The 17,630-nt window shown below is 38.1% G+C and overlaps 1 protein-coding gene across 6 annotated transcripts in view; it reads right to left on the reverse strand.

Moving 5' to 3' along the window:
* The window catches only part of RP1 (RP1 axonemal microtubule associated), a 217,428-nt gene that overhangs the window by 189,609 nt on the left and 10,189 nt on the right, over nucleotides 1-17,630 (reverse strand). The gene's annotated exons all lie outside the window — the stretch shown is intronic.

Here is a 17,630-nt window from a genome sequence, read left to right on the forward strand (position 1 = left end):
GATAGATATAGGCAATCAAATTTCCATTTAAAATAATAACAACAACCACCATAAGGAATATGCAGGAGGAAATGTACAAGTTGGATGCAGCAAGTTATACAAGCTAGTTCATGATGGCTACAGAAGTGGCTTGCTTTCTATCATGGGGTGGAGCTCCACTTCTACTGAAATCACTGTGAAATACAGTTGTTCATTTTTGACACCTCTGTTCATTAGCTGCTTCAATTTTCATTACAGTTCTAAATGGAGAGGTTTTAGAGTTAAGACTAGGGACACAATCTGGACCAGACATTTTTAAGTCTCATGCCTTATTCTCTACATAGTAATGTTCCTAGAGGAAATCTATTCAGGGCATTTATGTTGCTAGCTGGAACAAGAACTTTTCTACTCTTCAGAGAAAATGATCCACACAAAAGAAGGCAGTTATAACAGAAGAAAAGTTCCTAGGTGATCTACATGGCAAATTACCCCCTTTCAACCAGACTAAGGCTGGTTGATAAGGCTACTGATAATAATTGCTTTTGAATTAGACTCTTAGAAGTTGTGCTGGACGTTTGTACTCATGTAAAACATTCAGTTATGTAAGCATCAATATTTGGAAGAGAAACACAATATAGTTTACACAGAGATAATTATTAGACTGCATATTGACACCAGCAGTAACAGAATCCAAAAAAAACAAAGACAAAATACAGAAAGCAAAATGTCAATTTTCATTATAAACATGAAATAATTTGAATTTACAAAAGTATCTAAGGAAAAGAAGTCTTCTTTAGCAAAGCAGAAAATGAATGATATATAGTTTTGGCAGGGAACTGATGGATGCATAGCACACCATGCACAAATACTTTCTAGTATTAATTTTAATAGTGGAAATTGCTTATCCATCTTTCAGATACCTTATAATTTCACTTTATCATCATTCATACAAATATGAAATATGTCAACAAATTAATAATCAACATGTTGTAGAAGTTGCGATTTCATTCTACAGGTTGTCACATTCTAACAATTTTCTTCTAAAATTAAGCTATAATCAGATGATCTTACATCATCCAGAATGTCTAAGATAGCACGACAATTACAACATTAAAAATTTGACTCTGCAAGAAACTGGAACAGAATTCAAAAATGAATCTCATTGCCTGCATTCTCATAAACCAAATCAATTGTTCAAAGTTTTTGCACAAAGCTGCTCAATTTTATAACGACACTAAGTGGAACAGTTTATTCTGAACTATAAGAATAAATCTAATGTCTCTTAGCTGTTAAGTATTGCATATAATTTCATTATACTCACCCACTGTCACATCCTATGTAAATAAAAAAAAATAGCTTGTTTTCAGAGATTCATAAATTGCCTATGCCATATGAAGTGAACATCCTCAGTCTTATTCCAAGTGCGCTCAGCTAGGAAAAAACATCATAATCCATTTGCTTAATCTTGGCTAATGTTAATCACCAGACTAGGTTCACCTTAGGTAGCCATTGTTCAGAGCAGACTGTCTAACATTTCATTCAGCAAGTCCTCTTATATTACTTGTAACCTTATTTTCCTTTTAAATATTTAATTTATATAATTTTTATTTAAGTCTCTCAAAAGACTCACAGAACCACAGAAAATAAAAATGAGGGTGGGGAACATAGGTCATCTAATCTATCTTTTAATATGTTTGTTGATATCCTTCAAACCAAATTTTGTAGTGATAAAAATATAAAATGAGGTGGTGCTTCTACCAATCACTTTCTGAGACTATTAACTATCTCCTGGCGTTAACTGTTGTTTTTGTTCAACATCCTGGTCAAGATGACCCTCTTTGTGCTAAAGATTCTCCCATATCTCCTCTATTCAGATATCATACTGCAATAATTCCACAATTTTTTTCACAGCACACAATAAAACATTGCATGGTCTGATGTAGTTTGTCATCTATGGTGCATTCCTCAGTTCAACGTATTGGCAAAAGGCTGATGTAATGAAGATAAATGTGTGTGAATATAGTTCATGAAGATACAAGGGAATTATGTATGCCTGTAATTTTATTATACCACTGAATGTTGGGTTGGGTTTTTGTTGTTGTCGTTGATTTTTTTTCCAGTGGAAGTACTACGTCCCCGGATGGTAACTGTTTTGTTTAATTACTGCCAGATGTATAATCTGATTTAGAGCTTCTTTACTTAATGAAGATTATAGCAAGCTCTCAAAACTAGCTGTGTAGAACAGTAACAAAAGCACTGCTCAGTACACACTCCCATTGCATACCACAATGACTTTTTAACTGTTTTGTTTAGTAGAGAGTCCAATTCCTATAGAAGTTTTTAAATGCTGATTTTGTTCCACTTTTGTAAGATGTGTAGGTACAAATATTAAAAGATGATCTTGTATAGATATTTTGCTATAAACATTGTTTTCTTAAATATTATATTAATCTAATTATTTAGGTCCTTAATGTTTCTCAGCTAATGTCCTGCTTATATTCCCACCAATATTCTGTTTATACTCGTATACATCTTCCCCAACAGCTTTCACCAGCTATCAGATTACCAAACATATTTATCAGCAGAAGGAACATCTGGACATTCATGAATTCTAATTGTTTGAATGTTCTGATGTCTTATAACTTTTTAACCGAATTTTTCACTTTTTTTTTTCTTTTAAGGGCATGATTTAAGATATCACTGCTAGTCTCATTAGCTTTCCAGTGCATGTAAAGCCACTTTTAATAACAAACTAATACATCAGTTGTTTCTGTGCACCATTGGAATTTGGGACCCACTGCATAATACTTCTGCAGCCTGGTGAAGAGGATAAACAAGTATCACCATTCTTGTATGAGTGCCCCTTAATTCTGTAACATTTCAAAAGGCTCACAAAGCTTCTGTCCAGACATATGTAACTTAAAAGCTCCACTGCATTTCTTTGTGTACTATGAACAAAAAGATCTCATACTCTGAAAAGACAGAAGAAATAATCAACTTCATAGTAAAAATAACATTAATAGGAATTGCTTTCAATTCCTATTAGACTTAGAGCTAACGGGACAAAAGATTATCACAGTCATGTAATGGTCAGTATCCACACAAAAGCACTTTTCATCTGTTCAGGTCACTAACATTCACGAAACTACTAAAATGACATGATAAGAATTTGACATTAATATTTGGAGAAAAGATGTTCTTCCTATATTTTGTAAGGAAATTTGGGGAATATAAAATTAGTCCTGAAAATGTATGAATGCAAAATCAGGCCACATGAGAAAACATTTCAGTGATTGAAATTGCAATTGCAAGTAGGATTGCAATTTTCTGGGCTGCTGCCATTTTCACTTTTGAATTATATGCCTGCTTATCTCCAGAACATCTTCAGTTCCCAGTTCTGATACTAAACATGACTTTTAACCTGTACTCAATGTCTTTCTTGGTCCTATTTTTTTTTCCTATGAGTTAAGAGTTATTGATTGGTCAATACTTTGTTTTAATGGGAAGGGTTGCAATTTTGCTTTCACTTTTTAAGAATCATTAGACTTCTAGACATTAGACATATATACTGGCTTATTTATTTATTTATTTATTTATTCTTTATCATTGAGGCATTATAATTGTTTAGCCATCCACAAAAAAAAAAAACATGAATTAGTTATATTTTATCTCTTTCATTATGAAATTTTTCAGGATTTCAATATTTTTGTTGCATATTTACATGCAACTTGGTTTTAAATAATTCATCTGTGGACTAATATAGAATTTATATAAAAATACAAGGTAGGATTTCAGCTACCTAAAAAGTAGATTTTTAGTCTAAGTCAGCTGTACAGGTTTGTCAGTAGAGAAAGACACTTTGCTTGTGTCTGATTTGTACCAACTTTTCTAGGTCAGGAAATATCAACTTTTTCTTCTATCTTCCTCCAATAACTACAAAGGGGCTTAATCCACTCATGTCTTTAGTTGGCAAAAGTTAGAAAGAATGATTCTCAACTTTAGACAAGTGGACCTCAAATAGAGAAACATAAAGACAAATAGATTCAGAAGTGATCTTAAGAGACTATCCCATTCCCCCAACCACATGAGGTTCAACAAGTCCAAGTGCAAGGTGCTGCACACAGACATGAGTACGGACTGGAAGAAGAGCTCATCGAAAGCAGCCGTGCAGAGAAGGACTTGGGGGTTCTGGTGGACCAAAGGCTCAACATGAGCCAGCAGTGTGTGCTTGCAGCCCAGAAGGCCAACTGCATCCTGGGCTGCATCAGAAGAAGTGTGACCAGCAGGTCAAAGGAGGTGATTGTCCCCCTCTACTCTGCCCTTGTGAGGTCCCACCTGGAGTGCTGCATCCAGGTTTGGGGCTCCCAGCACGAGAAAGATGTGAACCTGTTAGAGCGAGTCTAGAGGAGGGCTACGAGATGATCAGAGGGCTTCTCCTATGAAGAAAGGATGAGAGAACTGCTGGTGTTCAGCCTGGAGAAGAGAAGGCTCCAGGGAGACCTTGGTGCGACTTTTCAGTAATTAAAGGGGTCTTATAAAAAAGATGCAGAAGGACTCTTTACTAGGGTAGATAATGATAGGACAAGGGGGAATGATCTTAAACTAAAAGAGGATAGATTTAGAGTAGCCATTAGGAGGAAATTCTTCACTGTAAGGGTAGTGAGGCACTGGCACAAGTTGCCAAGAGAAGTTGTGGATGCCCCATCCTTGGACGTGTTCAAGGCCAGGCTGGATGGGGCCTTGGCCAACCTGATCTAGTGGGTGGCATCCCTGGCTACGGCAGGGGGGATGGAGTTAGATGATCTTTAAGGTCCCTTCCAACCCAAGCCATTCTATGATTAATTGATTCTACTTTGTCCTTTCCAAACTGATTCCTCTTTGTAGGTACTTTTTAAATTCTATATTCTATTATTCATCTCTTTCTAAATGAAAACATTTTTTTCCATCCTTTACAGTAGCCCATCTTTTCCAGGCCTCTGATAAGTCTGTTCGGACTCCCTTTTGAGCTTTATGTTAAAAGGCATTTTAGCTCTGATTTCAGTTGCAGTTTACAGAAACCCAAGTGTATTTCTAAGTGTCAGCTACCTTATTGCACAAAATGGTTGTGATACTAAATACATTCACTAATCACTGAGAACACAAGTACAGATAAAGACAAGAGACAGTTGTGCATATGGAACTAGTATTGAGTACATGAATCTAACTACTAGTGAATAATTTGCTTTTACTTTAAGAATCCATTTACAAACCTGATAATTAAACTAAGAGGGTGTGGTGGTTCCACTCACGTGGGCAGCCAAGCTCCACCACAACTGCTCTCTCATTCCCCCTCCTCAAAGGGAAAGGGTAAGAAACTACAATGGCAGGGCTAAAGGTTTGAGATAAGGACAGGGAGGTCGCTCAACAATTATCGTGAAGGGCAAATTAGACTCAGCATAGGGAGATTAGAGAAATGTATTACCTATTACTAACAAGCTAGAGAAGTGAAAAACAAAGAAAACAAACTAAAAATGCCTTCCCCCCATCCATCCTCTTCTACCTCCTCCCTGAGCAGCACAGAATGGGGAATGTGGGCTGCGGTCAGTCCCTGATGCTTCGTCTCCGCTGCTCCTTCACGGTCCCTCTCTGCCCCTGCTCCCCGTGGGGTCCCTCCCACGGGATGCCGTCCTTCCCGAACTGAGCCTGCGGGGGCTGCCCACAGGCAGCAGCTCTTCAACAACTGCTCCCACACGGCTCCGTACCACGGGGTCCATCCCCCAGGAGCAAACTGCTCCAGCACGGGTCCCCCACGGGCGGCAGCTCCCCCCAGACCCCTGCTCCTGCGTGGGCTCCTCTCCACGGGCTGCAGCTCCGGCCCGGGGCCTGCTCCTGCGGGGGCTCTCCATGGGCCGCAGCCTCCTCCAGGCCACATCCACCTGCTCCACCGGGGGCTCCTCCACGGGCTGCAGCGTGGAGATCTGCTCCGTGTGGGACCCATGGGCTGCAGGGGGACAGCCTGCTCCACCAGGGGCCTCTCCACAGGCCGCAGGGGAACTGCTGCTGCCTGCCTGGAGCACCTCCTGCCCTCCTGCTGCACTGACCTGGGGGTCTGCAGGGCTGGTTCTCTCCCCTCTCTCTCCCAGCTGCTGTTCCACAGCAGTTCTTTTTGTATGCTTGTTTTTTTCCCCTTTCTTAAATCTGCTCTCACAGAGGCACAAGCCACATCGCTTATTGGCTCGGCTCTGGCCAGTGGCAGGGCCCTTATCTAACATGGGGCAGCTTCTGGATTCTCACAGAAGCCACTCCTATGGCCCCCCAGCTACCAAAGCTTTGCTATGTAAACCCAATACAGATGGATTTGAAATAAATTTTGCTGTTGAAATTCAGCTTTCGTGAGCTCTATAGTACGTTCCCCATACCAGAAAATGGTGTACAGAAGGCTGACTACTGCATTTATATAAGCAGTGCAAGCTAACTCAGTTGACTGCATTGAATGGGTGTGGACAGTATACGCAGTTCTTCATGAAAGCCTGCAAGATGAGATATACCTGGTTAAGCAGAGGTAACAAACAACTGAAGGGCTGGCAATAATTCAGTGCACTATAGCCAGGTCCATAGGGATTTGCTGCATTTGGATTTCAGACGAGTCTCCACAGTCAGAAAAGGCAAGTAGTATTGCCATCTTCAAACATTTTAAATGTATGTGTATACCTCCTAAGCTTGGTTGTATGTTTCCTTAAGTTACTGCACAGAAATGAGAAGTTCTTCAGGTATTTATGAAATTCACTGTTTCTATGAGGTAAATTTTGCAATCAAACTCGGTGATCATACCAAAACTAGAGGAACAGAAGAAATAATGATGGAAAAAAATGAAAATGAAACTTAGAAAATTTGAATACTAATGACACCATGTTGCATTAAAGCCTCATTTATTAATCAAAAGGCATTTGACAGTACATTCAGACATGAAAAATAAATAATATGAAATAAAATATATTGATAGTCTGTATTTCTCATGGGAAGACACCACACTTACAGATGTTTCCTGATTCATAGCTGAAATTATGGCCATATCATTGTGAGGCAGTCATTAACTTCAGCTCATGTCTTTCATCAGAAAGAAGAGGAAAAGCAAAAGTTCATATTTGTATTTTTTTCTTGGTTCTTTGTGAACACAGTGACAGATACACACAAAGGATCTACTCTAATGACCACAGGGATCAGTGGCAATTTTCATTTTTATTTCAAAGTGTGTCTTCTAGAAAGACAGCAGTATGGGTATCACAATTGATGGTCCAGTGCCTTCAGTTTGCCCACAAAGCTGTTCTATACGGCAAAAGTTGTTCTGTATAGCAAAAAGCCAAGCACCTATTGCAAACACTTGGTCTACAATCCCTGGGATGAACCAAAGGTCAAGAGAAAGATTTCAAAGTCGAGAGAAATTTTGAAATTCCAAAATTCTTTTGATCAGCCCAGGAAAGTACAACATCCAAACAACTTTTAAAAATGATTCTATCTTTACTCTTTCTGATATTGATTTATTACTTCTTGTTGTTTATGGACTTTGCGTCAGTAACCAAACTGATTAAATACTCAGGTACCTAAATATAACCCAACACTTTCAACTTCATTCTGTAAGTCATCAGTGTTTCTCAGGATCCGAATCACATCTAGGAAACTGATGTGCAAGATAGAAAAAAATGTTAGCAATTACATTATCATGTTTGCTGATATATTCTTTTTCCTTAGCAGATAACCAGCATCCCAGGTTGAGAAACATAAGCAGCCTTTTTTGCAGCATTATCCTGAGTCAGAGCAGGGTCAGAACAGTGTGCGGTGTGGCCCTCCCTGACTGGCAGTCCTATGGCCCTTGAATGACATCCTTTGTTTAAGTCTGAGCCATATGGAACAACACTTAGCACTGGAGTATTTTTATCATTCCAGTATGAGTCACTCCTTTAAAAAGGACAGTTGCTACACTAGTTAAACTATTAGTATTGACCTTGTGCCCCAAGAAAAAGCTGATAATATGCTTTATATTTCCAAGTCCCTTCAACGTCTTATACCTCTACTTCTTTTTTTTTTACCTTTTTTTTTTTTTACTTTTTTTTTTTTTTTAATCAGACTCGGTAAGGTATGGAATTAGGAAACTGCTATCAAGCTAAAAAGGAAATTATCACATTGAAGGCAGGGGCCTGGGTTAAGTTCCCTCCAGTGTGTCCAGCCTGTTTACATCCTTTCCAGTAAAGCCTTCCAAAAAATGTGCCATTATTAATATGTTACTACTGATAAGATTTTGAACTATTGCATTACAACAGCATTTTAGTGCTTGATATACATGAACGTCTTATCAAGTTAATCCCCACAGACTTTTATTCATTAAATTCTCCAACAGAGATTTGATAACCAACAGCTGGGGATGCAGAATGAGGGGAAAAAAAAAAAAAAGTGTGCCTATGGGAAGGAAAACAAAGCAAAACAAAATACAACCAGTGCCTCGCTTTTAAGAGCTCTGACTGGTTAGACGGACTGCAATTTGAGGTCTGAAAATGCCTGTTTGAGCTGTTCTGGTTTTTGACCACCAAGCCTCACTAAACTTAACCCAAATCTGAATGGCTGTTTGTGTTCAGAAAACAGCCTCCTATAGGAAATTTCTGCCTTGACAGAAGTTCAAATTCTCCCATCATCTTCAAGTGGGTTAGAATTTAATTCTGAAGTGTACGGCTTGTCTCAAAGTTAAATGCATAAACATTCTCTGCTTATTTTTTCTTATTATCTTACATCAGATGTATTTAGCCATCTACATTTGCCTTTGTTCTGTAAAATATGCTAACTGAAAGTGAAGAGTCAGAGATATTTTCATATTTTCTGAGCTTAAGCATCTGGAAAAAAAGAGCCACCCTGGCCTACATTTTGTTTTGTTTTGCTTTTTACGTCTACATAATTCATTACACTGATATGTGAATTCTTACAGAGTGTGTCAAATTCTATAAACTGGAAAAATATTAACTAGAATATTTCTCCCTGCCCCTGGATTTCTTATCCTACAACATTTTTAAATGTCTTTTTTCCATTGAATACTTGTCTTCACAACCGTCACAATTCTTTCATCAAATTAATAAATACAATCACCTGTACTGATCTTAACATGCAAGGAATTGCAGAAAACAGTAATGACACAACTAACTGCTGGTCTGATTCATGCTGCTGGTGTATTAAAGATTGACTTTCCCCCCTACTGGTTAGAAAACTCCTATGTGGACCTGAAAGTTTTACTGAAAACTTAACTTGTTTAAATAACGTAGGGTTGCCACGTATTTTTTTTATACTCATTTAATTTCATTGTATTTCTTATCAATCTGTTATTTATTATTATAATTTTCTGCATCTTTCAAGGAGCAGGGTCAAAGCAAAGGATTAAACTTGAGTTCCCTTGCCAGTCTTTTATCAGTTTACCTTGAATATTAAATCCATATTACTCAGTTTGTGTATTTGAAATTGGATGCAAAGACCCTTTCCAGCCCTCATATTTCATAGAGATGTTGCAAAGCATAAACTAAAGAAACCTCAAGAAGCTCCAGCAGGGCAAGTGACTGTGAGAGACAGATCTTTTGGTTCCTCTGGAGGATGCCATAAAATCCTTTACTGGTGTCTGGTGTTATTTCCTTGATGGAGTTCAGAGGTTGTTAGGAAGTCTAAGTTCATAAATTGAAAACGAGGAAGGAAAAAGACAAGGCTTAGACACTTTATGTAGGTTTACCTCCTTCCTAACAAACTCTGTAAAGATTTTAATTAAAATTTACATCTTCAAACACCTGCTCTGATCTGCTGCCTGCTTCTTAGGTGCCCAGTCTCCTGAGCCTCCTAAATTTCTAACAGTACAGTTTTGCTGCTGAGCACGTGTACAGCCATTACAGCTTTGACGACACTAAGCCACTTAATGTCTTAGCCTTGGTGCAATGCACAGCTTGTCACTGTTTTGTTCATCTTGCCTGAAGAAACCTGACCATCCCTTCTGACAGCCCAGGCAGTAAGCTGTTGCTCTCCTCCAATCCTCTGGCTAGTACTTAGAGCTCTTAAAACTCTGGAGGGCTGGTTCACTGCCTGTTTTAGAGCAGGGATTTAAGTCCATGCATCTCAGTTTTCAAGACAGTGAAACAGCACTGTGGTCCTCCTCCTGTCTAGGTTTTATCTAAAAAAAGACTGACCTGCATGCAGCATCTAATCCACAAGCAACTTCATGGCTACAAATGCCCTGTAGCAAGATGCAACTCTGAGCCTGGGTTTAGATATTCATTTCTTTGTCAGCCATGGAAACAATATCAAACGTGACCCCCAGTCCAAAGACCCTGCATCTCCCCATGATTCAGGAGCCAAGATATCTAACTCAAAGCTGGGGATTCCCAGAGGAAACAAGTCGACTGTCTCCAGTGTTGTATCTCTGTGCCTGAATCCCCTGGTTGTGTAAACCACAGGTGCAAGGAAAAAGCTCTGAGAAAATACAGGTACAGAATGTTGTGAGAGAAAATACAGAATTATATGTGACTGTCATACTTGCAGCAGTGGACGTAAAATATGGAGCTGAAACATATCACTGAATGTATGTTCCTAAAATCAAGCCAGGACTCCCGCTCTGTTTTAAGTCTGGAGAACAGTCACTGCTTCCATTACTGTGGCCCTCCAGGATACTCAGCATTTGCCCTTCTGCATTGATTCTCACTCTTATACAAATGTCGTAAGTAGATATTTATGTATATGCATGTATGTATCTAAGTACATATAGATATACAGACACGTACATTCAGGCAAACAAACTCTTACACAGGTAACTTCAGTTACTTGTATATCCTTTAAATCAAATTGACATTTTTCCAATGCCTTTATTGTATATTCCCCAAACTGTATATTTCCTTTCACTTTATTTTGATTTGGAAATACAGTCCTCCAATCTCACTCGCATACACAGACACTATTTAACGAAAGGACTGGATTTATATGTATATTTAATTTTGAATGAATTAGAGGTGTAAAAAAGAACATTTTCTTTATGAAGGCATACAGTTTGTATTTGTGCACATTATTTCTTGAACAGTGAGAGTTATTAATCTTATTTAGTACTAAAAGGTGACATTAGAGGGATAAAGATTTTGGGACATATGCTCAAGAAAGAAATAGAAGAGAAATGTCCACCTCTTTCAAAAATAATTGAACTTTATGAGGTATTATCACCATTAAGTTTCTATTTGTCAGTCTTTTCCACTACCTAAATGAACCTTATTGTCAACAAAAAATTTTGTACACACATTAATATTGTTTAATTCATTTTAATTAGTTTCAATAGTCAGATGAAGTATTTATTTTTTAATAAAAATAAGTTGGTGTTGATCTTATTCATCTTAAAACAAGTTATCATTAATAAAAGCAATAAAAATGTTTGTAAATAGAAAATCCATGAAGTAAATACATGACCACTGACTATCAATAGAATTTCTGTTTCTGCTGCTGCACTGAGACAGAAAGTTGATGCATTTTCAAGCTTCCTCTCCTCTTACTACTATTATTCTTACTTGAGGCAAACAGAAAATTCCTTTTCTGCCCCATCAAATATTTTTGCATTTTTTCCTTTATAAATTTGGTCAGGGAGTCAAAATCTCAGAAAAATCATAAGCTGAAAATTAAAAAAAAAAAAATCTGTAATTATGTTTGAACCAACTGAAAGGTTGTCGTTTTCCATGATATTGAAGTGTTTAGCTTTGTTTTCACTTATTTTAGATTTTGAACATCTGTACTCTATCTGCTTTTTCACAGTCCGTTCATCTCACTTCAGCTCTACAGCCAACGACAGAATCACAGCATCACAGAATGACAGAGGCTGGAGGATACCTCTGGAGGCCATCTGGGTCAAGCCCCTGCTCAAGCAGGGCCACCCAGAGCAGGCTGCCCAGGACCATGTCCAGGTGGCTTTGGGATATCTCCAAGGAAGAGACTTCACGGCTTCTCTGGGCAACCTGTCCCAGTGCTATGTCACCTGCACAGAGAGGTTCTTCCTGGTGTTCAGGAGGAAGCTCATGTGTTCCAGTCTGTGCCCATTGCCTCTTGTCCTGGCACTGGACACCACTGAAAATAGACTGGCTCTGGCTTTACACCTTCTCTTCAGGTACTCATAGACATCACTGAGATCCCCTCTCTGTCTCCCCTTCTCCAGGCTGAGCCATCCCAGCTCTCTCAGCCTCTCCTCACAGGAGAGGTGCTCCTGTCCTTCATCATCTTGCTAGCCATCCATCGGACTATTTCCAGTATGCCTAGGTCTCTCTTATACTGGGATAATCACCTACATTAATTTTTCATAATTTCTAATACAACACAGGCAAATGCAGGAATTTTACCTAAATGTATTCCTACTCCTTCTGCTTTACTTGTCAGATTCTCATGCTGTGTCAGCAATGCCTGCACCAAGCATCTAGCTCATGCTTGCTATAAAGCGCCTGGGGAACGTGGCTGCATCTGGAGAGGAGGTCTAGACAGATGCCTCATTCGCCTTCAGGATACAGCTGCATTATGCCGTGCTATTCTATGTTCTTATCTTCATTATACTGAATATTGAACAATGTTTATTTCCAGACGATTTTCTAACAAAAAGTATAATTTGTATGAGTTAATATTTGTCACTGTCCTTTAACTCATTCTTGACAATTAAGAAAAATTGCACAGAGTTTCAGACCATGATAAAGAAAAGCAGTATTCTCATACAGATCCAACATTGTCTAAGTGGATGCTAAATCAGAGAGATATATTCAGATGAACACCCTGGAACCTCGTGACACAGATGACATAGAGGCTTGTATTACACTGACAGAAGAGGTATACACTAAAATCAATATTGACCATGTTTCCGTAATATGCTAAAGGCATATTTATGTAGTTACACTTCTGACTTGTACTAATTTCTTTAAACCCCTTCTAAGCATCATGTTTTTGCAGCTGTGTGTCTACTGACTCTAGTTCCACTCTGCTTGGTATTTATACAGCTCTCACCATTTCATTTTCTAACAGCTGGCAATCACTGGTGGAGTTTTCCCTCACAACATCTGTGTGAGATAGTACTTCCTTACTTTTCCTCTGTAGAGGACTGACTAAACAGCATATCCTGGTTAAGCATCTGTTAACCCAGGAAATGAACCCAATTTTATCATATTTTTTTTTATCATTTTGGTGCTCCACTTATAAAAGAAACCAGTGCAATTCAGTACAGACTTGGGCTTCCATTTCAAGAATCAGAGTATCTGAGATATCCTTGACTACTGTCATTACTACTGTGGATTTATTAAGAAGGAAAATAAGGCAGAGCAGCAGCGGACTCCCTCTTTTTGAAGATACAGCCATCTGTGCCTTTGGAGATGTGGAAGACAGCACAAAGCCTTGTAGAATGAAAAACTAATGAGTAAATACAGTCCCTCTTCTAGAGCTAGTTGGAATTATAGTCCTAGCAATTCTGAGTTTGAATCTCTTAAGAAAAAAGCAACTTACAAAAGTTACTTGAATACTGCTGAAATAAACCAGTATTTGCAAAATCACCTCCGATCAGGGCACCAGCCAAGGTCAACCTAAGCAATCACTCAGGAATGGTGACAGAACAATAGACCTGCTGCACAGAGCAAATGGGTAGGCACTAGGGCTCTGCTTCTCTGTCTCAACAGATAAGCAATTCTTGGGACTTCAAATAAATCACTGGGAACAGCTAGCGGAAAGACTGATGTTGGATAGATCTCTTCTTGTGTTTTTCTTAGCAGACTGCCACGGGGAAATATTCAGATGCTGAAGGATGTCTGTTTACTTAGAAGAACCTGATCTAAAAAGAAGTGACATACTATAATCTGGTCACGCAAACTCTCTAAGCAATTAGACTGTCTTATTGGTTTAATGCTATTTTAGGTTTATTTTTGCTTTTGGGAATCAGACTTCCTCCTTGAAAAACACAGTATGTGTTATGCTACATCATACATTTATTTATCATGATATCACAGCTTACTGTAATCATTGTAAAGTTTTTGTAAGGTAACCTCAAAGTGAACTGAGATACTCTTTTGCCTTTTTGAACTTCAGAGAAAAAGAAAATATAATAGGCTTTCATCAGAATGTTTTCTAGATACTAACACTTAACATATATCTTCTTTTCAGAAAGAAAAGGAATGAGGAGGAAAAGTGATTTTTATGTGGTCCCACTTCAGGGACCACAAAACACATTTTCATTCCATTTATATGAATTTCTTTCTTTTTATTGCCATTGATATTTTTTAAATTACAAGTGTCACATGCTTTTCTCAAAGAAAAATATTATATTAACAGGTCATTTCTAACATAACTGGATTTATTTATACTGCAATAAATAATGACAAACTTATTTGCAACTTAAAAAAAAAATCCTTATCAGGATGTAAATTAAAATAGCTTCACAGGCAAGAAGATAAGATGAGAGACTACTAATTAATAGCAACGTGTTAGTATTATACAAAAGGAGCTGGTTCAAAATCGGTGGTTTTTCATATACGAGAACCATTTCTACCAGCTTGGCAACCTGACAGGTTAGACAAGAGCCATACCCAGTGCCCCTCCACACATGCACACACACATAGATGTACTCATCCTGGCATAAAAAAGTACAAAAGGAAGTATGTGAGTAACCCAGATCCTGGAATCTGAAAGTGAAAAGTGATTCTGTAGACTGATGCACCTTGAGAGAGGTTAGTATATTCACTGAGAAATATTCATATATGCAGCATAGCATAGCAATATCTAAATTTAGTTCATATTGCAATTTCATGAAACCGTACATCAAGGAAATGAAGATGCCCTTAAATATACTCACAGTTTGACAATTAATTAAATACATGCATAAGTCCTTTTTAGTCAGAAGAACAAGTACAAATATGTTTAGCATAAATGTCCACACACATATAGAACTGCATTCTGCACACAGTAGTCAGAAATACCTGTAGCTATGGTCTATTTGTATGCTAGCCAGACTCCAAGTTTTTTTCGTCTTTCTTAGTGTATACTTTCTGAAAATTTAGGATCTGCAAAATCAGCTTGTTTTTAGATCAATATTTATAAGCTTTAAAGATCTAGTCAGAAATTTTGGATATATCTTTGGAAAAAAAAAAAAAAAAGATTTTTTTCTCCCGTCTTTTCCAAATAGAGTCTCTGTTGAATTTTAAATCATTCCTAGTCTCATTAAATGGGTAATCCCATTTATTTTATTTCTTCTCCTTTATCAATGCCCTTTGGCTCTTAATTCCTAACATTCTGCCTGAAATTTCAACACCATTCTTGACCCCTTCCTAGTGCAGTTGTGAATTTTCTTAATTTTACATACATCAGAGCTTTGTTGAACTGATTCATTTAAATTTACCTTCTATCTTTAATAATTCAGTTTCATTCTGAATTCCATGGGCTCCCAATCACATTACATACACTACGCAAATATATAAGATATACCACGATATAAATGTTTTAGTGATCCCTTTAAATGTGAAGAGCAATGTAAATCCTAAAGTTGGAGAATGGGATTGTGTAAGGGATAATGATGACTCATAACTGGTCTTCTGAAAACAAATTAAAGCATATTTAATAATTAATATTAAAAGCTATCCTTTTAAAGGCAACAAATTGTTTATATGTATTCATTCAGAGAAGCTAAATAAATAAACGTTATTAGAGAACTGAAGGGCTTTTATATGCTGTCAAGTTCAAAGATTTGTTACTTCGTTTGCAAGTCTTAGACCACGCTGTCTTTTATGGCATATGACAAAGGTATGGTCCCTCCCATAAGCACCGTCTTCAGTGCTGCAGACAGATAAGCTAACGTGTTGGTATTGGTGTCAAGGGTTTGGGAGTGGGGGTCTACCGGTGTGGCCTCTGTGAGCAGAGCCCAGGGACTGCCCTGTGCCAGACACGGCTGCTTTCAGCCAGCTGCGGGGCACAGCTAAACCCATCAGCCATGGGTGTGGTATTGGAGAACGGAAAAGATGCTAGGCAGGCAGAAGAGGAGGGGAAAACAGAGTGAGAAATAGCAGTGTGACCACCAAGGTCAGGTGGAGGAGGAGCTCCAGGTGTCAGAGTAGAGATTGCACTTCAGCCCACGGAGGACCCCCTGTCAGAGCAGACTTCTGAACTGCAGCCCCTGGAGACCCCATGCTGGAGCAGATTTTTTTTCTGTACTACTGCAGCCCGTGGACAGACCCATACTGGAGCGGGAAGAAAACATGAGATGGAAAGAGAGGCAGAGAGGAACCATAATAGACTAACTGTAGCCCCTATCCCTGCCTGCCCTGCTCAGGGTGGGTAGAGTCTGGAGAGAAGTCTGAAGAGCCTGTGAGATGAGGGAGGGATGCTGTTTTTTTAGTGTTTGTCTTTGTTTCTCACTACTGAAATCTATTTTGGCTGGCAGTAAATTAAATTAGTTTTCCCCAAGTCAAGTCTGTTTTGCCTAAAACAGTAATTGGTATGCAAGTTAGCTGTTTTTACCTCAACCCACAAGTTTTTCTCATCCTATTTTCTCTGCCTGTCCTGCCAAGGAGGGGAGTGAGTGAACGGCTGGGTGGGCATTTGGCCCTTAGCCATTGCTCACCCACTGACACTCACCAGGAGAAGCACAGATCCTTGGGTTCAGAAACTGCAGCTCCCCACTTGTGCAATTAATTTAGGCAAAATCAAGGTGTTTCATGGTAATTACTGCCTCATAAATATTCCTTGTTTCAACACTATGCCTGGTAGCAGCAGATGTAGATAAGAGAAAAATAAGGTTGAAAATAAATTTTGCTTTAGTCACGGTGCAGTTCAGAACTGAAATTAAAAAAAAAAAAAAAGCTGCCAAATATCTGACTATTTTCTAAATGAAATTTCAGTTCTCTGGTTTGGAGACACTTTTCTTTTAGAAACTTACCATATGTTTAAATAGTTTAAAAAAAAAAAGGCCACAAACAAAAGAAACCCATAGCAAGTTATTTAAATGAAATATTTCTGATCATAGCCTTTTTCCTCTTGGTCCTTCCTTTGTGATTTTGACTCTGGCTTTACTGAAAATGAGGAAAGAAAAAATGAAATCTCAAAAATGTTAGCTGGGTGGGAAAAGGCCATATTTAGAATTTAACAGGTCAGGACAATGATCACATCTTAAAAAGTGATGTTTTCTCTAACATTTGAAACTATAATATAGAAATTGAGTAATTGGGAGACTGCCACATGCCAGCTGACAGAGATTGTCATTGCTATCCTAACGCCTGGGGACTTGCAGCAAATTGCTCCAGCAGAAGATTTTTCTATGATATTATAACCATGCCATTCAATTAATGTCTACAAACAATTCAATAGTACTGATGCATAAATAACTCAAACACGATTTTAAAAATGCATACTTATAGTTCATATAGTTACAGACATGCTCAGAAGAAAGACAATAAATGTCACTCAGTATTAAAAGCATTTTTATGAAAAGCTTACTGCACATTGTTGAAAGACAGATTAATATCTTTATGCTGGCAAACAGTAATGTCTCTTTTATGCAAATAAAGTACATGTCAAAGCATTGCTTCAATCCTTTTCTCTTCACAGCAATGTCAGTAATTAGACAACAGTTCAATTTAAAAAGGAATCTGTTGATATTTAAAGAAAAT

Source organism: Anser anser, assembly GCF_964211835.1.
Source record: "Anser anser genome assembly, chromosome: 2".
Classification (NCBI taxonomy): domain Eukaryota; kingdom Metazoa; phylum Chordata; class Aves; order Anseriformes; family Anatidae; genus Anser; species Anser anser.